The sequence below is a fragment of the Amyelois transitella genome, chromosome 4 (assembly GCF_032362555.1).
Source record: "Amyelois transitella isolate CPQ chromosome 4, ilAmyTran1.1, whole genome shotgun sequence".
Taxonomy (NCBI): domain Eukaryota; kingdom Metazoa; phylum Arthropoda; class Insecta; order Lepidoptera; family Pyralidae; genus Amyelois; species Amyelois transitella.
Genome location: NC_083507.1, coordinates 13,052,526 through 13,078,405, shown reverse-complemented (window position 1 = coordinate 13,078,405; position 25,880 = coordinate 13,052,526). Strand labels below are relative to the sequence as shown.

At 36.8% G+C, this 25,880-nt stretch overlaps 1 protein-coding gene across 1 annotated transcript in view; it reads left to right on the top strand.

Moving 5' to 3' along the window:
* Positions 1-827: 827 nt before the first annotated feature.
* Positions 828-25,880, top strand: part of LOC106138991 (GATA-binding factor A-like) — a 47,093-nt gene continuing 22,040 nt past the window's right edge. The window contains exon 1 of the mRNA XM_060954412.1: positions 828-947. The gene's annotated coding sequence lies outside the window, so the exon portion shown is untranslated. The remainder of the gene's footprint in view (positions 948-25,880) is intronic.

Here is a 25,880-nt window from a genome sequence, read left to right as displayed (position 1 = left end):
ACTACAGATATGTAAGTAATACAACTATGTATTATTTCAGGAAAAATAAGAATAGAAGTGTAATTTTATGCCTGAGAAATCAATAGATTTGAGTAATTTCTTACTCCTTATCAGTATCAGCTCTGGTATAAGTAAATAAACGCGATCACCGATTGAAGGCGACAAAACTTTTCACTTATATTTTCTGTACCAAAGCAATAGAAGTTTATGAGTATGCTTGTAACTTGCTTATCAGTCAGATACTTAGGTACCTACCTAATGTCTATATTTTGCTTTCCTAAAAACCTTTTCTAGGACAAGCTTTATTATTAGAAAGCGTTACGATGCTGGGTTGTGTGATGAACTCCAAAGAAAGGCGAAATAGATAAGCACCCACTTGCAGCTCAACCATCACTTCCTGGATCATGACGAAGAGTTACTTTGACTAAAGCCGTTGTAGGGTATTAAAATATTAAAAAAAAAACTTTTACTGTTTTATGGCAATTTATACAAACCTTGCTATAATAATTGCTCTAAACCATCTAGAAAAAAGGAATTTGTTTTTTTCTTTTTCTTATTTTCACTCAAAAGATGACCTATTGCTCAGTTTGCTGCGCAGCGCGATCGTGTCGTGACGTTGCGGCCACGCCGGTGACGCGCACGATTTATGGAAAAGCGTGTTTTCTATTTTCTCTACACGAAGGATTTTCCTCGCGCGGGTGTCGCCTTAATGGACCAATCAGAAAGCCGCTCGCCCCGCCCCGGGCTCGACGCCACCTACCCGTGTCAGTGCACCTTCGCGTCTCGGCAGCGACGCGCGCGCATCTCACGTCATCTCCCGTATCTTACTCGGTTATCTTGATAAGGATCGGTTGATTTGTGTTTGTGATAGTGAAGTTTCCCTTATATTGCTACTTCAATTCAATAGAAACTTGTGCTGGAGCAGCTAACATCGCCGTTGTAATTTAGTGAGTATGTTTGACAGTATCCTATACTTTTATATTTATATTTGACAGATTAGGTACTTTACTTTGATAGATAAGGTAAAAAAATTGAGTAGTTAAGTAGCTACCTTAATATTTCACGGAAATGAAATCTGCAGTTTGATTTTATGCATCGATATTTTATTTTCTTTTGGTGGGTAGGTTATTGTAACAACAACTAAGTACTTACCTACAAGGACTAAAATATTTCAAAGCGCAAATAATTTTGCCTGTTCACACGTAGGTAGCTAACTACTTAACCACTAAATTGTATATTTACTACTTGTGACTTCAGTAAATCGTTCAAAAGTTAACGATTTAATGATCGTTTACACGCAATAATTTAGTTAAATTAAAATTACTCAATCACTAATACTTGTAAACAGGCTATAGGCCTGTTTCTTAAACCTTTGACTTCCAAGCGTGTGTGCTAAGGTCCTAACCTTAGCACACATATTTCCCGCAAATCCTGTCCCATTAGGTAGGTACATTTTTGCGATTAAATGACCAAGAATTGGACCACAACTTAGGTAAGTATGTAGGTTCTTAAATTGATCACACTTCTCGTACAGTTTGGCTTTATCATCCCTACCAACATGAACTAAACTTTCTAACTAAACTATGTAGGAATCTCTTAAAAGCAATGAGCTATTTACTTGCAAATACTTACCTATCTCCCCTTTTACATAATACAAACTTTCGGTTAGTGTAACTTTTGTTCAAGACTGTCACATTACTTAGTGTAATCGTGAAATAGTGACTAACTAGGTCGGTACCCATAATTAAAGAAATACCTACCTATACCGGGTGTAACGGTGAAGTGGTTATCATATCGAGCCTAGTACCACGACACTAAAAGTTTTTATTTTATTTTAAAATTTAAAACTAGCACAACACACAACTGTAAGTAAATAATCACTTTAACGCCATTGTGTGCCATAAGGCATTGCGCAAAACGGGGGGTGGACATTAGGCCACCTCCTGTTTTTACTCCTGGTATTTGAAAATAGTATTTTACAAACTGGTTTCCAAATATTTTTTGTATTTCAAAACTTTTTATTGCTGTTTTTTTTCTTAACTTTTTACTGTGTTGATGAGTCCCAATGTGAAACATGATTAATTCTGCGCATTATGATTTGCATTAAGATAAACGTGAATTAAAAAGGTTTGTATACTTAGATACTAAATGCATACCAACAACTTGGGTAGATCATTCCGCAAGTCCAAAATATCTACATTTTTAATTACAAAAATATTGAGACAATTAGATTCTTACATTTCAGAGAAGTCAATGGAATCCAATTAAGAATGTACTCTCTCGAAACCAGTACATCATCATCAACAGCCCTCCATGACACAATTCTTGGCATAAGCCTCCTTCTGTCTATGCCAACTTTGAAATAATACATGGAACACTATGACGCGGTAATAGAGGCGAATTTGCACTGAACTTGGGTAGGTTTACTGTGCATCATAAACGTTGAGGCGGCGACGCGAGACGGCTAGCTAGGGGTAGCGGCAGACAATAAATCAGTTAATTAATTGCCGAAGACCTGCAAAAAGCGTTCCACTCAATTAGAGCCGCATACGCATTGCTGGCAGCCGTCAGATCATTTTTTAGCTTCCTAAGACAGTCAATTTACGAGGATTTCAGTTCAGAAGTGCTAAATGATGTAAGATGTTAATGTGTAGTAGGTAATCTATCCTAGAATAAACGTTAACCGTACAATTAGTTTTTTTTTTTAACTTTCTACCTAAGTACTGTTTGACATTGTCAATGTGACTGGTCGGGCTTTGTAAGTTTAAAAAATAAATAAATAAGTATGGGTATAAATGTACTTGTAGCTATTCTAAGCTAGGCTTAACTCCTGGTTTGCGTTACCTATGTTGCATAACTGAGCAGATCATACACTCTTGAGCGATTAGAGACAATTTGACTTAACTGACTCATTGGAATCCGCAGCGGCGCGCAGCAAACGTTGCAAGCCCGGCCCCCGCAGCATGGTACGAAGGTTTAAAAGAAATATTTAGGTATGTGCAATATTTTAAAAAATCTGAATAATTATTATAATTTGTAAAAAGTATTTATTGGTGGAGATATCATTGAACCAGTATGATGTCGCCTCGTCACGTGTTTAGCTACAAAAGCGCTGAACATACCGCCACTCGCTGTTTTGATCATCGCACGCGCACGAAATGCTAGTACTTACCTATGCTGTTCACCGTTTCCTTTTTTGTTTACTCAATTCTATTGCAGGCCTAGCTGATACTATTAAGTTATGTATACATATAAGTCAAATGAGCGACGCTTTGGTGACAAATAAGGTGAAATGTGAAATATTTGTGGCGGGAACAGTAACTATGACTGGTTGCTTTCCTATAAGCCCCTTAGGAAAGAGACGGATTGGTCCTTTTCTCTTTTCTATCTGTGCTGGGAACCACACGGCCTATTAAGAATTTAAACTTCAATAAAGTAGGTTACCAGTTTACAATTCTACGGACCCTCAAAAGACGCAATTCTTGGTATTGACCACATTCGATTTTGTTTCAAAAATGCTAATGACGTCACATCAAGGTTCGAGTACACGGCGTCAGCGCGCCGTACCTGCAGCGTGCCGGCGCGCGCGCACCATTGTCCCGCACCCTCGCATTCCTCACATGCTGCCACACTTACTCAGCAAGTCAGCACCGCAGCCGATGGTGGGTAAAGGTGCCATGGTCTTGGTGACCCGGAGGTCGATTCGCGAACGTTTATGAAAGACATATTATGTCATATGAGATAGATATAATTATGACACATCTTCCATGTTTCTTTTATTCTGCGTTGAGAGCGCGAAGTTATAGATATCTAGTTGCCTTGTCAACTGATGGGGCATAAAAGATTTACAGAAATATGCGTGATATAATTTCTAATATATTATTACTACTAGAGGCCGCCCGCGACTTCGTCCGCATGGAAACCCTATCAATCCCGCGGGAACTCTGGGATAAAAAGTAGCCTATGTGTTATTCTGGGTCTTCAGCTACCTACATACCAAATTTCATGGTAATCGGTTCAATAGTTTTTGCGTGAAAGAGTAACAAACATCCATACAAACTTTCGCCTTTATAATAGTAGTAGGATTACACATACAGCTGTACGTGGCCATCCTATTTTTTCGAGATTGTTGGCTCTGTCTAGCCCGCAAGAGATAAAGACGTGACTACATGTACGCGGGTTTAAAGTCTTCGCCTATAGCTCGCTCGTGTGAGTCACAAATTGGCCTAGAACGCTCGCGTGGGCGACGGAGCCGCGGAAATAGACATTAATTAACAACTTTCATGTTAAATTAGTTTTATATTATTTTCATTACGGATTTATTACTCAATATTTTATTACAAAACGTGTATAAATCAAGCTCACCAACAATCTTTTATAAAATGATTTGATACTGAATAGAGAAAAGTATTTGTATTGCTACCTACGTATTGATAAGGTTATCTCACAGGATCACATCAAATACTTAGCAAAAATAAGTTACTTTATAAGTAATTATAGTAACTTACTGATTTTAAAAAAGGAATAAAGAAATTAACTTTGTTCACTTGTGTGTCATTGAAAAGACATCAACGCGCTACAGGAACCAAACCAATTTTTTTAATGATAATTTTCTATGAAATGATTTGAAAAAAAAAACATATTAAACATTAAAATAAACATACTAGAAAATCATGTCTCTCTTCCGGACGGGCAGGCAGAGACTTACCATTTTACACTTTGATCACGGCATATTAATATCATGATGAAATTGAACTTTTTCTGGTTTGATGTGTCTTGGATAACATACATACATATAATTACGTCTTTGTCCCTTGCGGGGTAAACAGAGTCAACAGTCTTGAAAAGGCTGCGTTCAGCTGTTTGGCTAAATGATAGAAATGAGATTAAAATAGTGACAGGTCGCTAACCCATCGCCTTAAAAGAAACGAAAGAGATGGAGTGGTCCTATTCTTTTTCGAGTTGGTGTCGGGAACCACACGGTACAGTGTTGGATAATTTTATACAAATATGGTGTTATAGAGTTAGTATCCCATAGCATAAGTTATATTTATATACCTAGGTCTGCTTGTCATGTCATGCTGAACTTTATTTACATGTAGATACAAACAAATGCTTCCATATTATTAATAAAGCTATAAAAGTTCTAAAGCTTTCTTTACATAATAAAAGACTAACAACTCTCAATCCCGTTAAGTAATACATACACACAATCACATCTTTAACCTTTACGGAGTAGACAGAACCAACAGACGAAAGGTTACCTAGAACTCCATTTCACCATAAACTCTTATTTCTGTTATAATCACGGCCGTATGTTTCATTTGTTTACTACTTACTAGCAAAATAGCGCACATTCATGTTCCATATCCATACATTTAATAAAGAAGTAACTGACCGATGTATGTAAGTACTTGAAACATATTACCAAAAAGTCGATATGGGGCATATCGGTTTTTTTTTGGAAATATGTTTCAATATAAGACCGACAGAAGTAAAAAATATGATTTTTTGAATTTCTGTCTGTATGTTTGAACACGCAATTGATTCCAATGCGATTATTTCAGATGCATTAAGCTTGGTCCAACAAAAATAAACTTATACAAAAATACCTCACCCACTCCTCTTAGAGGCAATACAGGGATCAGCTATTTCTGTGATCAACTTTTACGGCAAACGAAGTTGCAGGCAATAGCTAGTCACAGATAAAGCTAAGCACTGATCTTGTTTTATTTCTGCAGTCTCCACGACGTTGCCGGCCTGTATTGAGGTAATTTGCTGGAGAGCAGCTCGGCTGAGAATGCATACATACAATCTCAATATATGAATAATGAATTGTCTCATATCACAGCCAAGTTACATTGCACTCGCGCCCGTGTTGGCTAACTAAGTGAAGCCAGCTTGGATAAAAATGTTATTTTTATCAAATAATATACATACAGCCACGTCTGTATCCCTTGCGGGGTAGGCAGAGCCAACAGTCTTCAAAAGACTGATAGGCCATATTCAGGTGTTTGGCGTAATGATAGAATTGTGAATTGCTAGCCCATCGCACAAAAAACAATTCCAAGGTTATAAGCCTATCCCTTGGTCGCCTTTTACGACATACATGCGAAAAAATATTGAGTGGTCCGCAGGAAAAAAGATTAATGTTATTAAAAAAAAGTAAACAGGTACACACGACATTTAAGAATAAGCTTCCTTGTATAGTAATGCCCATGTGTAACTAGCAAAATATGTAAACACTTAACTTTTGCCACTCATATCAATTACACTCTTAGCTATTAGTTCAACTGGCAAAACCACAATCTCTTCACAAAAGAAGCACGTCATCTTAACAACATAATTGTATGTTTGTGTGTCCGCCCCCGCCCGTCCCCCGCCCCCCGCACCTCGCACCTCGCAGGCCGCTCCGAAAACGCCACAAAAAGCTGCGCGACACCGCGCCGCCCGGGAAATATTTCGCACTTAGAGGGACACTGGACTATACGGCGCTTAAACAGTTTGAGACTGGAATATACATATATAAACATGGACCAAATTACACATCTGTTATTTTCATCTGTTATGAGATATTACTAATTGAACGATATTAGATTTAAATACATACATACATATGGTCACGTCCATATCCCTTGCGGGGTAGATAGAGCCAACAGTCTTGAAAAGACTGAATGGCCACGTTCAGCTATTTGGCTTAATGATAGGAATTGAGATTCAAATAGTGACAGGTTGCTAGCCCATCGCCTAAAAAAGAATCCCAAGTTTGCAGGCCTATCCCTTAGTCGCCTTTAACGACATCCATGGGAAAGAGCTGGAGTGGTCAAATTCTTTCTTGTATTAGTGCCGGGAACCACACGGCACATTATATTTACGTATTAGATTTAAATATAATACGTAAATACAGAAGGTTAATGATTATTTGAAATCTCATGGCATAAAGAGTTAACTTATCTAAAGAAATCAGTGACTGACCGATTGACTGGCATCAATGTCAGCTGATGGATTGAGAGAATAGGCATGGAGGCTTCTTATGTAGTCTAGGTGTGTGCAGGATTTCCTGAAATTCCTGCGAGAATTTAAATTAATAGGATTTCTATTTGCGCGGGCAGATTCATGAGGCTAGACAAGTTATGTTATTTGAAGAAAATACTAGTAACCTGCTGCCTCAAAGGCTACTATAATTGTTTTTCAACTCGTAATAAAGAAAGAATTACCAGCAATTTTAAACACTTATTCGCCACTCCATACCTCCTGTTTTTCTTTACTATGAAATCATAAAAAGATAATTGTATTTTTTATTCAACACAAAAACTTCAAAATCTATATTATGTCACAAGTACCTTTATGACAAGGCTACTTTTTTTACAAACAAAGCTTTCGCCAAAATTCTATGAAAATAAACAATAACAATGGATGATGTTTCGACCGCACAAAGCGCTCGTTACAACTTTACTGTGTGACTGTTGACTACGGTAAACTTTAAAAGAAAATAAAAGTATTATAAGTTCATTTGGTATCTCCGTCCGGCCAGACTTTTGTCTCAGAAATATGCTCAAAGTTTTTATTTGAAATAGGCCTATAATAAACTGTGGTTTAAGGGAGCCGCGTAGTTCCTGGAACTAAAGCAATCCTATTCTCTCCCTTGTAGATATTATGTTAGATTTTATTAGATTAAGATTAAGAATTCTCACTTAGTGCCACGGATATGACTAAAGCTGGGTTAGGTACTTTGTTGTCTAGGGCCTAGGCAAGAAAGCTACTTATCCCGTGGCCTAAAATCTTGTCTAGGCCACGGAGGCCAAACAGAACTAGCTTCATGTACTTACCTGACTTATCCAACCCAGGGTCTTGGTCATGGCAGACCTTGGACTTTTGCAAATTAACGGAAGAGGCAGACAGGGCAAATGTCAAACGCTGGTTTATCATTATTCCGTTTTAAATTTTAAGCTGTGACACCTGCTTTGTTCGCTCGTTATTTTTAAGATTTAATATTTTTTTAATTTAATCAGTCAAAATGTTTTTATTGTCATCAAGACATCCGTATGATGAAATCCATTAGAATTATCTATTATATATTCACGAGTAAAAAATAACATAACTCTGGCTAGGCTTTTGTTCGATAACCACGTTGAAATAAATCTGCGTATGCGACGGGCTGATATCGACGTCCATTCTTTACAATTACTGATGTCATGATCAAAAGCCGCGCTGTCAATGTCATTTAGTTTTGTACTGCCTATCAGGGTCGCGATGGAGTAATACCGCGTCATCTGAGGTAAAAGCATTGAATTTCTGGGCGATGACATATGTCGATTTAATCCTGAACCTCTTCCTTGCATGATATATAAACTCAAAAGAATAATTTGATGAAGCACCCTTACATTAATTTTCATGCATACATATTTTGAAAAAGAAAAATATCTAAACACATTTCACCTGATCTCCATTCCCCTTATGACTGATAACATCATTCCAACATCAGTATCAAATTCGGTTGGTCGCAGTCGGCACTTAAAGTAAAAAAGCGTGGCGCCTGCGCATTGAGGAACCCGGTTATTTATAGCAGGATTAGGGTTCTACGTGCATCCCTTTCATTTAACACAATAACTGGATCGTCGTCTCGTTCTGACAAACAATTAGGCGGCGCCTCGGATAGCTCAATAATAACAATTTTTTCAGTGGGTCGGCGCGTTCCTCCGCGTGACGTTTGCGCAAATTGATGTGGCTCGTGCTAGCACCCATTTTTTTCTTTGACGTGTCGACTGTTTTCTTCAATTTATCAGTTGATCTGTGAATTCGATTCTTTTGACAATTTCAAAGATAACTTTCAATGGATTGTTTTGGAAAATGGCAGTTAGTCTCTCAAAATGGGGTCACACTACTCTTCGGTCTCACTTATTTTTCATTACATTACACGCTGTTTGTGATAGGAGTATGAAAATAAATGAATGATAGTTCAAAAACAATGATCCAAGTTTGGCTAGATTTCCATTTTGAATGAGTCAAAAAGGTGAGAGGCAGTCGCTTCGGGTAATTACGTACCTGTAACTTACTTCTATTTACATCTATGGTTAAAGTTAAGTTCTCTCCAGTGAGGACGAAACTAGAACAAAGATTAAAAGAAAATCGTTTGATACGCAGATCTCCGAAGTTTTGATTTCAGCAGAGGGTATATCACATTTATAATATTAGTAATGGAATCACATAAGTATTCTAAATGGTGGCGATGGCGTCCGCACCCCATCACGTCTCGTTCACGGCGGGATTGGTATGCAGTCTGCTGAAAGCCGCTTTGCGACGATGAATGTAAGAGGAGGAATGAAGGATAAGACAATCATTAAAGAAGACCTTCTCTACTCAACATTTTATCTGCGAGGTGTGATCCCAAATCCCTTCACATCCGGACACGGCAAAAAGCTTGTGATCGTCCACCTCACCCCGCACCCCTCACCCCGCACCCCGCACCCCGTCCCGGCACCCGGTGGGCAACATCTCCCACTATTACTATTAGCGATCAGATCGTACCGATTTAGATGGTATCGGATCAGATAACGTAATTTGGCCCTCGTAAATTTGTCGTCGGTCGGGTAGCGCCGGCGCCTGCGCATGACGTCACACTTTTGTCACCTTTTGCTGGTGGATCTGTTGCAGTTTTATTTATATATATGGTATGTACCACCGGTATGTACCACATACCTGGTGGTGGTGACCTGCAATGGGTTCTTCTTGCGCTTGGTGCGGGTACCAGATCTACCAATACTGACTAACGATAATAATAATTATTTAATCATTATAGTTAATACCAGAAATAAGTATAATGCTACAGGTCAGTTTGTTTTGGTAAGAATTTTAAACGTCCCTGATTTGTTATCACTAGGTCTGTGTTATTTTAATATTATAAATGCAAATAAAAAAATCATGTCTATAAAAGAGAAGAAAAATACTGACTGACAAAGAAAGAACCGCCCAAAACCAAGTTTTCAATTGTAGGTAAGTAGGCAATAAAATTCGGACGCTCAACGAACGTAACGGAAGGAGTTTGGGAGCGAGCCTCAAAGGGGCCGCCGCCACAAACGCTGTAAATTAAGCCTCCATTAATTATTCAAAAGCCACTAATAGCCCCGAGTGCTGAAGTAACGATTTACAGCAATATGTAGCAATAAATTCACTATTTACTTAAGCTTGCTCTCCACTTAAGCGGTTACGCCCGAATTTTATCGAAATGGGTCTAAGCATTATGTAAATAATCCGGTAAATGTCGATCAAAACAGTGATCTGATAAAAACGTATCTTATACCTTCACTTCACATGCTTTACCAATGCCAACAGCAAATAGAAAGATTTTGACTTTTATCGTTTTAACAAAATCTCGTGAGCCAATCTGTACAAATTCTTATCTTATTTGTAAATCTCAATTCTTTCAGTCTCTACAATATTTCTTGACAATCTGTCAACGTAACTAGGTATTTCGTCAATATGTTTAAAGATTGTGAGACTAGTGTCTAAACAAAGCAAAACTTGTGTTTCAAAACACCTTCTCTCCCAGTGTGAAGTGAGAAATCATAAAATAAATTCAATAAATAGATATAACATCCTATAGCGGCATTATGACTTCATCGCGTATCTTTTGTAGCTTCGGAGGAGAGCAGGCATTAGCTTAGAATGCCAGCGTAACAAATAACAATTAACATTTCGCATTATCGGTTCTTGCGGCATTTTATGCTCTAATAGGTATATCGCCCGAATAAATATTAATGATGCCAACGGTCTCATTCTATCACCATGACTCGGGCCATCGCTTCGAAAGTAAAATGAGTACACCATTCATTACAGAATTAAAATAGCCGCTACAAATTTCCTTTTAAGAAATTTACTTCCTACTATAGTTTTTCGCAAGTTGCAGACATTACGGGATATTTCTTTTGTGCGCTGGAAAGAATAACATCCTATGTATGTCAAGCCCAGAATTGTAGAACAAAATTGAGAAGGTCAAAAATATTAAATATTGTTATTTTAATAATAGTTTTTCTCACCTTTTAACTTTTTACATACATACCTACATAAGTCAAACATTTGTCCAGAAGGGGTACGCAATACTGCATATCAACACCACATTCACTTCGAAAGCTACTCGTAAGTAATTGTGCCGCGTCCACTCGGCTTAGCGGTCACCACAGCCGAAGTTATTCATCAACGATCGATTAAGGCTCGCGGGCGCGGGGCTCGGGGGCCCGGGGTGCGGGGTGCGGGGGGAGGGATCGCGCGGAACACGGAAAGGCTTTCGGGCTTCACTTCAGAGACGCCGCCGCTGATTAGCCGCCGCGACACACTCTCAGGTTAACCCGTTGCTAAGGCTTTGAAGTAATCGATTTATTTTCTGTTCAAATCTGTGTGAGAAATCAATATCAATATTTTATTCAGAAAATAGGCATTCGCAGTCATTTTGACTGAGTATTATTACGTCTTTTTGAAATTTTTTTTTTATTTATTTAGGTAGGTACACATACAGACAGATTACAAAATTGCATTATTATCCTTAGGAAATGTATATACAGTGAACAAGTAAAATGTTCAACTTTAGTGTACACAGCATGATCATGTAAAGTGAGACATTTACAGAACAAGAGTCAAACAACAGCACATTAAAACAAAAACAACGAAGTAGTTTAGGAAGTTATCACAAAACGGTGGCCTAGGTACCTATATAAAATGTGAGGAAAAAGAATACAAAAAATAAAGTAAAAAAGTCTCTAGGGGACAATTTAATTAAAAAAATTAGGAATTTTTTGGTAGGTACCTACTTTGGCTGAAAATATGTAATCCATTAATATTTTATCTTTTTTTGATGAACATACTTGGGGGAAATTTTCCCATACTTAAAAATGAAGTTGGATCTTGTCTTTGGGTGTCATCGGTAACAATTTAACTATTTCAAAAATATTAGGAACTATATAACACATAGTAAGTACGGTATGGAAAATCGATTAGGTACCATTACAGTTTACAATGCACTTTATCAAAAGGCAAGAAAAAGTTCCCGGCACCAATACAAAAAAGAATAGGACCATTCTATCTCTTTCCCATGGATGTAATAAAAGGCGACTAAGGGATAGGCTTACAAACTTGGGATTCTTTTTTAAGCGATGGGCTAGCAACCTGTCGCTATTTGAATCCCAATTCTATCATTAAGCCAAGTAGCTGAACGTGGCCGTTCAGTCCATTCAAGACTGTTGGCTTTGTCAACCCCGCAAGGGATATAGACGTGACCATATGTATGTATGCAAATAAAGATTAATTACCTACATAATTTTCAGAAATAAGTTTAAGGCTCAATACTTGTTTCTCATAGCAACTACAAAATTTAACATTACCTAGCAGAAACCTTTTCTGTTAAATATTTGAGCAACTTACATGTAAAAACTTTCGCCTCGGCTCCCCGCTATGTCGTTATGCTAAGAGACCACGTACACGGTGACTTTATTGCAACATACCATGCCTTGCATGAAGCATATCACCTAACTCCAGTTGTCGTCACAGAAAATCAGTGAACTTCTCTCTCTCGTCTTTTATCTTATTTATACTGTTACATCTTTCATCAAAATAATAAATTCAAGATAATTAGAAAGTACAATATCGATTTTTCCAAACTTGACCGAGTGCAAAGTCGCGTATTCTTTAAAAATCCCTGTGTGTTTGTCATCGTTGTAAATCTAGCTTAAACTATTGGGTTCATTGGCATCCTTTTAATTTTTGATGCTTAGTGATTGATCAGATTCGGAATGATTCACGTCTATCATTAGATACTTTAATAAATAAAACATCGTAATTTTCACTTATTGGAAAAACTCATAACTATACACACTTACTTGAATTCGAAATCATCTTCTCCTGTAATATTATAGATCTCCAATAATAAATGTAACATCAATTGACAAACTAAGCCGCCTCTAATGTTACTGCGTAAGCTGGCGTGTGACCACCAGGAAACATCTTCGGTTAGAAATAAAAGCGCAAATTCTCGTCGTCAAGTAAGTTATTTTACTCACATGTAATTTTTATTTTCAAACAAGATGAAGCCCAATTATTGCATACGATTAAGTATAACTTACATACATTATGTAACACAATAACGTAATGGTCAATAATTTACCATTTTTGTTTTTGACTTTCCCGAAAAGAACCATTTTCCATCAAACAAACAAACATACGAAAATCCTCGTGTGCTAGATCATTTATCGAAGCGCCGGCGCTCCACATACCACACGTTATCACTCGCCCCCCCCCTCCTCTCCCTCTCCCCCCCTCCCTCACTAATGCAGCGAGCCTCCAGGCTAATGACTGAAACGTCGAACCTTCGATACCGTCTGATTTAGAGTATTGGGACACGAATGCCGAATAGACGACCCGGTAATGGATGCGTGCGTGTAATTTACATTGTTTTCGACAACATTCAGGCTTAAAATATTACTTTATGGGCTTTTCTCAGCATCAACCTACGTAATTCCTCTACTGCCACTCGCCATACCTTAGAGGGGCAGGGCTTTACTTGTAGTTTTTGTATGCTTTGCTCATCATGGAGTTACTACTTCCTACATTCTATAAATATTATTTAAATTCCGTAAAAATCAATTAATCATAACAAAGTATTCTCTCGTCGACATTTCTATTCTTAAGTTTGGATAATTGTAAAGTTGACGTTATTGCATAAAATGCAGTGCAGTTTGTTACTGCTTCTTCTGCAGTTTGAAAGTGGCAGTGCTAACTTTTGTTAAAGTAATTTATTTGACGTCAACCAATGTTGTGAATCCAAAAGATATGACAATTATTAAATGATTTTGAAATGTCCCATAATAATGTATAAATATTTTGAATTAGAAATTAAATCCACCATGGGGCAACTTGGTAAGTGATACTTTTTAGATTTAGCTGGGTTTTTTCGTTGTATTCATATCCCATTGTACAAAATTCAAAAGGAGCTACTTCAATACTTGGCATTTTTCTCTATTAAGTATGCCTTTTTATCAAATGATCCTCATTATCTATCGTTTCCCCGCCAGCTGTTCCCCCCCTGCGACCCCCTTCCCGACCCTCCGCCGGCTACTAATTGCCCGCTCGGTGTCACCAAGTTTTTTCCCCCGACACACACCCGGAATGCTTTTATTCCGGCGACGGCGGACCTGCTAATGTGTTAATCCACTTCGATCGGCTTGTTTTTCTGTTATTAATAGCCAACAAACACAGATTCTCCGTCTTTTTCTTATGCATTCGTGTTCTACATAGCGTGAAAGTGATGGAAGCCCTCGGTATTTCTTAATGCTTATGGTTTTGAATGATTGAAAGTGGTAGGTGTCGCGGCGGTAGCGCAGATCATAATCGCGTAATGAGTCGCAACCGAGCCTACATTAGAGGGGGCTGTACTGTTCTTGACAATTTAACACCGGTTTATATTTTATTTTTTTATTTAAAGCAGGTGGCACTGATATTTAATGCAGACAATTATTCTCGGTGCTGTGCAAGTGCCGTGTGGTTCCCGGCACCAATAAAAAAACCACTCTCTTGTTTCCATGATTGTTGCAAAGGCGACTAAGATATAGGCTTATAAACTTGGGATTCTTCTATTAGGCGATGGGCTAGCAACCTGTCACTATTTGAATCTCGATTCTATCATCAAGCCTAAAAGCTGAACGTGACCTATCAGTCTTTATACGACTGTTGGCACTGTCTACCCCGCACGGGATATAGACTATGTATGTAATTATTCTCCTCAAAGTGTTCCCCTCACAAAGCAAAGTAATATTTACAGTATGACACATTGTCTTTATTTCGCCCAACTTTTACGACAATCAGATGTCCAGCGGCCGGCCGCACCATAGACTAATTCCAGTTATCAGCTCGAGCCATCTCCCGTGACTCATGCGTAGAACTTTTTGTGCAATGGACCGTAAAAATCTGACGCACGCCTAAAACACAACGCAAATCGGCTTTTATTAACTCAACAATAGAGTTTACGTAACTTTTTAAGAGAACAAAGACATTCTTAGCCACACGTTATCTTCATCTGCTAATAGTTCGCAAAACAAACGGGACATTAAAATAGCTAACGAAAATGGGTGCTTTACCGGATTTCCTGCAGAACATTTTATTGACTTTGACTACGGACGGAGATAGCGACTGATGTGTTACTTTGTCTCAAGGGTTACTTATTTATTTTTTCTATTTAGATAAAATAAAAATTAACATAACTAAACTACGAGTAACTAGCTAACTAAACAGCTGAACGTGACCTATCAGTCTCTTCAAAACTGTTGGCTCTATCTACCTGCAAGGGATATAGACGTAACTATATGAATGAATTAATGAATATAAAATAAATAAGAAGATTGTGAAAGATAATCAAGGGAAAGGCTAATAAACTTAGGATACTTGTGTAGGGTTGCAACCCGTCACTATCTGAATATCAACTCCATCCACCTGAACGTGGCCGTTTAGTCTCTTAGAGATTGTTGACTCTGTCTACCCCATATAGGATAAAGATGTGATATATTTATGGGTATTAAGTATGTGATAATATAACGTAGACGTAATTCTAGAGAGTTCTAGTATTGCTATGAGTTACGCCTAATCTTTTGAAGGCATGTTAAATATTACCTCAAACTTTCAAAATTCCTAAGTCGCATAAAAATAGAACTAGAGGGTTGTGGTCACATGGTAAAGGTGTCCGAATAAAAAAGCGTTAGCACCAGTTCAAATCCACTCGCGACCATAAAAATAACAATGACTCATTTCTAAGTACCTAAGTAATTTAAGTAGTTTGAATTGCAACCGATGCTCACACATTCAGGCAGCTGGATGTATGACCATGATCCTATAAGGGTTAGGTTGTCCTGCAAATGTTCCGGAGGTCAGGGGAGTCGTTTCGTGTAAAAAGAATCAACCAATTGAGGATCTTGGTCAAAATGCGCACTCGGTTAGCACTCGAACTAATGTAAATGGTCACTACTGGTCACGACGGAGGTAGGATTCAAACCTTTGCCGTAACGCGCATTAAAAAAATTACCATAAGTAACTAAGCACTTATACAAAGTTAGCAAAGTAAATTCATGCTTGAGCCGTGCTCGGGAGGAAATCGTAACCGACGTTGATAGATCAGTCTCTGTGTAATGATATTAAAATGTATTAAACAAAAAATAAATAACCACGGTTTATAACAGTTAGGAGTCATTAAGTAAGTTACCTACCTGTGCGTTTTTTGTGCTATTAAGTATTATCTGTGACTAACTTTTTTCAACAGAGTACTTACTTCATTAGTCAACCCGAGACTGACGAAAATTTAACTTATTATTTTATTGTTGAAATTCATTTCTCTGTGTTTCAAATTAATAACGCCAGCAAAAATAATCCCGCGCCAAAAACACCCTCTGTTGTGATTCCCCACATTATAATGCACGCAAAAGTACATAAAGATCGCTTGTAGAGATTAAGAAAAGATATATACCTATAAAAATGATTAAATTTATACGTACATAATATCATGCCTGACTCCCATTGGGGTAGGCAGAGAATATGGATTCCCACTTGCTACGATCCTTACAGACCTCTCCCGCTTCAATTTCTAATTTATAATAGGTACAATAATTAGTGTTTGATCTACCATAAGAGCAAATTAAAGGGAGTTGAGTGTACCGGCTCTGAATTAACTACTAGGTGAAAGGTCAAGTCAAGAGTACCCTAAACCGCTGAACTTTCGTGAAGAGAGTTATGAATCAAGTGATAGAAGTATGCAAACCCCTTCGGAAAAGCATGATTTTGTTTAATATATGTATATGTATCTTTGTCATAATGTTCTAAAGCGGATAAATTTAATTCTAATACAACAAGCGTAGGACAAGGTCAAGGACTGTTAATGTTACTCGTATCAACGTAGATATAAAAATAACATCTACGCATAGCTTGTACCTATAGTCAGAGCATATAATGTAGAACTATTAATAATTCTGTGGTAAGAGGTTAATAAAAATGTAGATTGAAGAATATTTTGGAATGCGTGGACGTTGCCCAAACCTGCTGGTAGTGGGCTCATATCTAAATTCGAGGATGAATGACATTCAATGGAAGTGCGATAACTTGTCGATACTTGGCTATAAACGCGAGTATTCGATTACTACACCACCAATCTAACTTGACACACCGTTTGTTTAGCGTCTCATACATTTTGTGTATCGAGTTTGTTTAGACGATTGAAACCGTATTATTATGTCCAATATAAGTTGAGACGTGAATTGTAAGGAGCTCGATATATTTTCCGGGCCAAATTATGGCGATAGGGTATAGTGATGTCGGGATGGTCGGGTACAGCCGGGGACACTTTCCCAGTGTTATCGTGGCGCCTGCGCTGGCGCCGCCGCTCTTAAGAGTCGATTCTTTTTTTGTGCGCGGGTAATTAATTAGGCTGTGTGGGAACAGGCGACACTCGACGCGATGGATTTGCGACTGGCTGCTCTCTCTAGTGGTAAAACGTGTCACGCGTACTGGAGGTCTGAATAAAAAAATCTAAACATCTTTTGTTTCTAACAGTAAAAAGTTCTTAGCAAAAATACAGTTAATCGGAAAAAAATATAGAACAATAAACTGTTCTCCTTAGTAGGTAAAAAGGCCCCAACTCCGCTTCAGAGAGCCGAGGATGTAACCGGGATTAACGGCACCCCTGGACAAGAAGTACCTAACTATAATATTATTTAAGTGTTGTCATGCATTCTGTATTTTTTCACAGAATCAAGTTTTTTTATAATATGCAGACAAAAATTTTTGTGTAACACGTAAAAAAAATATGAATGAAAATTTGACTTGAGATCATTGTAGCTATGAATATTTTCAAAATGCCGTCAGACAGCGAGGAGCCAATGCTGCTATTAGGAGTTATTTGTGTATTAATTAACATCTGCATACGTATATTTTGGTTTTGACCCCACAACATGTCTGTCAGGTAATAAAATACATATTGGACGACGTATTGAATCGTTGAGTTATTATTTTGCAAGATCTCAACGATTCATAATTAGACAATTACTAATGATTCCTATATTCTAAGCCATAATTTTATGCCATTTCAATAATACTGTACGAATGACGCTGATATAGGTAATACTTACCTATTTTCTAACAAAATTGTCCATCGGCGTTTTTGTCTTCCATAGATGAAGATACGTCTTTATCAAAACGCGGTGAAAATTGACTTCTGCAGATTTGTCCTGGCTCAATAATAGTGAATTCCGGGAATCGCCCTCCTTATCGGTTATTTCTATTTCCATAATAAAATTTAAGAACAAGTTCTTATTAAAAATCTGCAGGTAACACAACACAGGAATATCACAATTAAATTATTTCATCGGAATATTCCAATAAAAAATATAACACACATCCATGAGTCCGTCTGTCTGTCTGAGAGCCTCAGAAGGCCAAGAGGGCCATAAAATTTTAACGTATGTATAATCACCGTGTTTCGTTGCTGTAATAAATTGTGTATGTATATATGTGTATGTAGGCAGACGCGGCCTGCAGTGGCCCGACCGTTTGCGGGTGATAACTCGACATTTAGAAGTAACAATGTATATAACCCGACATTAAAATATAATTTTGGACATCATATGATAATGACAATGTCTTAACGGGAATCAGTAAAAAAGTAAAGAACTTATTATACTGAAAAAAATGTAGCCTTTATTGATTAAATGGACCAACTTACTCTTTTTACATATTTTAAGATAAGTGGCCACACGGTGATTATTCATATGTAAGATGGCCGTGTGGTTCCCGGCACCAACATAAAAAATAGAATAGGGCCACTCAATCTCTTTTCCATGGATGTCATAAAAGGCGACTAAGGAATATGCTTATAAACTTGGGATTTTTCTTATAGGCTATGGGCTAGCAACCGGTCACTATTTGAATCTCAATTCTTTCACTAAGCCAAACAACTGAACGAAGCCTAACAGTCTTTTCAAAACTGTTGACTCTGCCTACCCCGCAAGGAATAAAGACATGTTTTGTCAACAATGTCTTCAAAAAAGGATTAAGTTACAAAAAGTAATAAACACAAAGTTTATAGTAGGTACTCCATATTTTCATTGCTTTAAGAGCTTGTTGTCATTTTTATAGAGAGATTCAAAAGAGCTTTAGTCCTCTCGTTTATGGTCCAACGCAGAAAGATCAATAGGGTGGGCTGCACTAAATTCATTCAAATCATATATACCTAAATATTTTTTTACAATTTTAAGTGTTACTAACAATTATTATTCTCGCTACAATTAACCCTAAAAACACCGTTTTCAAAAATCACCGTTTTTAATTATTTTTCATATCTTTTAGAACTAAAGTGAATTATAGATAAAGTACCTACTCGTAATACTTATCATATAAACTCATGCAAATGTGGTCTATAAAACTCATCTCCTCGATGAGGACACAATATTCATGCTTTGTACACAAATAAAACTAAAAGACGGATTGATTAAAAAAAACACCAATACAAAAAGAATAGGACCACTATCTCTTTCCCATGGATGGCGTAAAAGGCGTCTAAGAGATAGGCTTAAACTTAGGATCCTTTTTTAGGCGATGGGCCAGCAACCTGTCACTATTTGAATCTCAATTCTATCATTAAGCCAAACAGCTGTACGTGGCCTATCAGTCTTTTTGAGACTGTTGGCTCAGTCTACTCCGCAAGGAATTTAGACTTGAACACATGTATGTTTGTACGTAAGTTCATTTTACGCAAAATACTCCTAACAAAATAAGCCGATGGACTGAAGATACCAAAATTAGTTCTCAATTAAGCTGAACATATGCGAACGAGCGATGAACTCTCCAAATATAAATTGCATCTAAAAGGTATACCTACTAAAATTATTCTGTTGACAATTCAACAATCAGAAGAATAACCTTTTTTTAAATTATTTAGATAATAAGTAAGTGAAACAAATGTGAAAGATAATGCATCACGTCTGTAATTAGGCTACTGCTTGTATTGCGTTCACCTTTAATTCGGCAGTGCAGTGAGATGATCGATGGTAAGTGAGCAGACAGACTCCGTGGGCGGAACACTTTGGCAATACATTACATATGTACATATGGTCACGTCTATATCCCTTGTGAGGTAGACAGAGCCAACAGTCTTAAGACTGATAGGCCACGTTCGGCCTTTTGACTTGATGATACAAATAATAATGTATGAATTATACATATTTGTAAGTACATACAGATATAATTCATACATTCTAACAAGCAATGTTCTACATTGGTTACATTCTTACAACGCTGAGTCTAGAAACTATCTTCCTCCTGGCTTTTAGTCCCGGTTGCTTCCTCACCACTCTGGAGAGGAGCCCGGGTGTGCCTTTGACCATGAATCCAGGATTGGGTGAGGCCGGTTTTTAAACGAAGCGACGCCCATCTTACCTCCGCAACCTAACCCGTATAGGATCGATCATGGTTACGCATTCAGTTTTCTAAATGTGCAGGTTTCCTCACGATGTTTTCCGTCACCGTAAAAAGATCGGTTAGTATTCAAACTAATGGAATAACTTTCGAAAATAAAATAAATATTTTAGCAACAGACATACAACAGATGTCGGTCTCCATTTTAAAACAACGAAACTTGTCCTTATTTTTAACAAAAGATTATAGATAAGATTAGCTTATCTTATCTGATTGTGTCTTTGATAAGATAATATGAATGAATCACAGTTGTTATTGCAGTTATTCAAGAATTAGGTAATAGATTTTATTTTAAATTTTAGGTATTCCGTTTTAAAATCAACGTACCTACTTACTTAACTTTTCGTAATTTTTATATTAGTTAAGTAGTTTTAATAAAATTAATTCTCTGCTTTTATCTTTGCCGCGTCACACCACACTTGATCCTAGTTTTTAAATCCTACTAATCCAGATATTCCCACGGGAATAGCCTACCTATTTTACGCGATTTCTTTGTCTCTGCCAATTTTTATTAAAATAAGTATATTTTCATAACCCTAATTCATTACAAACAAAAATATGTATCTTTATCTTCAAAATTTAATATGGGTTATTAATAATGCACCCATTTACATTTAAAATGAAATTACTTCGACGACGGCGAAAGATCAAAGCGGCGTCGTAGCCCTTCTACGAGTTTGACTTTCGTAGTACCTCGTAGCACGGCGCATTCCATAGTTCAACTCCGCCATAAATTTAATTATACAGGTTTCTGTAAAGGGTATAGAAGGGGGAAATGGGGCGTGGCCTAAACAGCCTACAGGGGGCGGGGTTACGTTACGCCCGCTACGCCGTAGCCGATCCCGTTATGTAAAGTGCTTTGCTTTCATTTGTTTGTATTGAATTTATTTAATGGTATACGAAGCTCGTGAAGGGAAATTGTGTTACCTTATTTTTATACTACAATTTGCATACTTAAGAACTATGAGTACTTGAGTAGTCCCCTGTAGGTAGATACAAAATGTGAATTTACTGTATTAAATCTAGGTATACCTATCTTTAATCTATTGGAAATTAAATTGGAATTGAATGGCAATACTGGGGACGCACATCACGAACGACTGGACAACTGCCTCTGAAATTATTGTAATTACCTATAAAGATAAAAATTATCATTAAAAATTTAACATTAAAAGCTAAAGAATATACGAAAATGGGCAAAACCTCGACCTCCCAATACTGCCTACTATGGCTTGAGTGCTGTAATTAAATACGAGTTTGGATAAAGAGATAAAAAATCACTCATGTAAGTTTACAGCGAATTTATTACATTTTAATTGTGTAAGTACACGTTGTTCATTCGTTTTTTATCAATGCACAGCAGAAATGACTTAATAAGAGCAAAAAAGATGGTGTTTATAAAAAGTATGTGAAACATAATCACATAATATGCCGTAGGTACTAATGATAATGCGGAGTACTTATTACACGATTTAATTGATAAATAGATTACACTTGCACTCATTTTAAGATACAAATCATCGGATTGATTTCTCTCATAGACAAGTTATTACAATCATTTTTACAAAATTAAAATAATAAAAACCATAGTATTTCAATCGGCATCTCAAAACTACAACAGCAGAATCTTATTCGATTAAACTAGATAGATAAAAAGATAGATAAAATGTTTATTCGACAATGCTACAAACACAAACAAATATACCTGACAATAACAAATCCTTAAAACTAACACAAAATACTAACTAGGTACTACAGAATAAGGATGCAGTGACGTTACAGAATAAGTATTAGCGACAGTGTGCAGTGCAAGTGATTTTTACGGCAGTTGGAAAACAAATATGTCGGTGAAAGAAAATAGTCACGTGTGAGGTATCGCTACGAACACAATCGATGATCACAGTCCATGATCTTCTTTTTGACCAGTAGATTTCCTTAAACTTTACACAATCATCCAATGTATGTAGTATATGTATGTTTATTTTATATGGAGTATATATATATATATAGTCATACTTATGTTTGTAATATATTATATGCAAGTGTATTAAGTAACCTATTATTATTTATATTTATATAATTTTTTTTTTACCGTTATCGCACTACCCGTACTTCCATCTCAGTTTGGTCCAAAGGTTCGACTGGCAGAGAATGCCTTGTGGCATTAAGTCCACCTGTTGTACATTTTACGTGCATGAAGTTTAAATAAATAAATAAATAAATCGATGCACGCGGTAATCCAGTCTGTAATTAGGTAATGGCATGTGATCATTTAAAATCAACACTTTTTGGTCGCCTTGGCTGGTCATGAATAAGCCGTATTATACCTAATTATTTAAAGGTATGTATGAAAACAAATTTCATGATAATATATTGTACAATTGTTAATTCAACCTGGGCATTTCGTCCATTATGTTGAAACGTATTTTTTTTTAATTATGTATTTACTGAATAAGAAAATTTCAAAATTTAATTCTACGGAAGTTTTATTCACTTTTAATATAACTGTTATCGCAAGACATAAACCATGACTTTAATTAATGGCAGAGTACCAAAGGATATAAATCAAAGCTTGTCATAAAGCTAAGTTAATTAGTAAGCCATGTTTTACGACAGTACTAGGCTTTTTATAAAGGTCCCAACCGCCCGGGCCGTAGTAACTTATCCATTATTGAATTTACTACATAGCGTGGCCGTTACTTTTGTAAATGTTTATGATTTATAATATGCATGCATGCATTAACAAAAAAAAACTGAAAGTTAACCTAAAAGTTACTTATTTCATCATCTACCTTTTTGAATTTTATAATAACTTTATTCAAACTCCCACCAGAGTAAGTAATTAACCTTAATGCAATTATAGCTATTGTGGTGCAACAAGCATAACTCCGTATCGAAGGTCCATTTACCTAAACATTAAAAGTCTATCTCGTTTTTATCTGTTGTTTATTTGCACTATCTGTCCCTTATCAGCAATTTCGCGGTTACGGTCTCTTATTAGCTAAAATATAACAAACCAGCTGAATTACCTAATACAACAAAACTCGGCGAATCCGTGATATGGAGAAATAAATCCCCGTCCACTTTCCTAATTGCCCACAAATCAACTTAATTATCCCTTGTCTTGCTGACAGAGAAGGACAGGGAGACAATGTTCATGTGTCAGAGAGAGACAGACGAGCGACGGTAAACTATTGCGGAAGATAAGTCGAGTGTTAGCGGTGTTTCGTGATGATGGACATATCTTAGAGAAGTCATTGTTCAAGACGGCTCAAGGTTTAACACTGAATTATTGATAGAATTAAACAAGGTTTAGGGTTAGTTTATACCAAGACGAGAAGTGACTTGACGTGTCTTACATATTTTAATAGAAATAATCAAAATTAAACTTTATATAGGTAGGTATTACAGTGAAATTATCGGTAGTGTATCGGATCAGCTGGGATTCAATTAAATATTGTATTATTTAAATAATAAAGTAAATTCGAACTTGTGTTTAAAATACAATAATGCGGCAATCTGAAATAAACCTTCAATAAACGTGACTTAACGAAGGTTGCACTTTTAAGGCCACCAGCATAAGTGAGGGCAATCGCTTTTTAATTTTTGAAATACTTGTAATTTTAACAAGGGTGCCCGTATGCCATTGCTTCCTCCAAATTTACTGCAGTCGCGCGCAATATTTTAGTTTTATCTAATCTGTGAGGGTTCCCTCCCCGCCGGCAGATGGCGCGGGCTCTAATGACTGCGCACGCGCCGCTCCGGTATCTGCAATAGTTAATGGGCCTATTAAAACATATCATATCTGCGTCGCTCGCGCAACTCAATCCACTAGGTTTGTTAGTTAGCTTGCTGCTTGATTACGTCGTGACGATTATAGTTACTGTATTTGACATCAGCTAATTATTTTACTTTCAACTGAATGATTTGTTAAAATAACAGTGCCAAGAATAATGCATAGTTTCTGCAATTCCTGAATCGCGCCTTAGCTATGGACGCGGTATTAAATACTTCGGAAACCTTTGACCCCGGGGAACCTCTTTAAAAAATCGGCCTATTTATTTACAAATCATAGGCTTTATCAAAATTATTATATTAAAGAAATTCGTGCTAGGTCAGTAGACTTTATTAGATATGATTATTTACGCATTTGCTTAGTATGATTTGTAACTTACCTTCAATAAGATTAAAATTACTTTATTACGGACTGACAGACCACTAAAACAACGTAATGAGCGTAACAGCACTAACATAGGTTTTCTTGAAATTCTTACGTGGACAAAAGTTAACGACGTTTATATATTGACGTCGGCAGAACTGAGAGCTACTGCTAGGATACCATCAAAAATATCTTTAAAAAATCTGTGACACTTATCTCTCAGTCCCTGCACTTGGTAACGGGACTCCGGCCCAGTTCCCACAAAAAGCCCAGCGCTGGAGTGTGGGCATGTGGCGTCAAGTGGCGCCGCAGGTGCGACCTCTTCAACTCGCCAGTAGCGAACTCTGACGGCGGTCGAGAGAACTAATTTAGGCCGTTTTTGCTTTTAACAACGCTAGAAAGATTTTATTCGCATATCTACCGTTAGTTTTACAGATATTTCATTATAATTTGTTATTTGCTTAAATCCAAGGCTCACTTATTCATATTATTCCAAATATTAACAACACATAGATGGTTACTTTTGAATTGGCGATAAAATTTACAGATATTTTCCTGTAATATTTGAGCGGACTTTGAAAATAGCATTCAGAATTTGTGGAAACCTACTTCAAATCGTTTGCTATCGCTTGAAAATTTCATTTTCACAATCAATTCTTAGGGATAGTTTAAGATTAAATTTAGTCGAAATACCTAAGTATTGTTTTAGATTTATTTCATCCATATTCAGATAAATATCAATGTTGTAAAACTAATTATGCGTATATCCCTATAAGTTATAAGCTATTCAATAGGTATGCGATTAACGAAATGTGCTATCTCAATAACATTAAATGTCCGTTAATACATTTATCTGATGTGTATCTGGAAGACTTCAGATCGGAGGCTGATAAAATCATTTCTGATGTTAGTTCCTTGGCTCGTGTTCAAATATTTTATTTCGAGGTAGCATTTTTCCGTGGCATTGCCTAATTGATTCTCATTTTGCTTTTGTTGTTTCCGGAAAAAATAATAATAACCATAACTAATACGGGTGTACCGTATTAGTTATGGTTATTATTATTTTTATAAACAGTAGGCTGCTAGCCCGTCGCATATATGAGGAATACCAAGTGTAGGTATAAAGCCTAGTCATCTTTTACGATATTCATGTGAAAGATTAGGGTTTTCATTCGTGAAAATAATAATTTTAATTTTTTGTCTGTACGCTTTTCGGTTACTACTA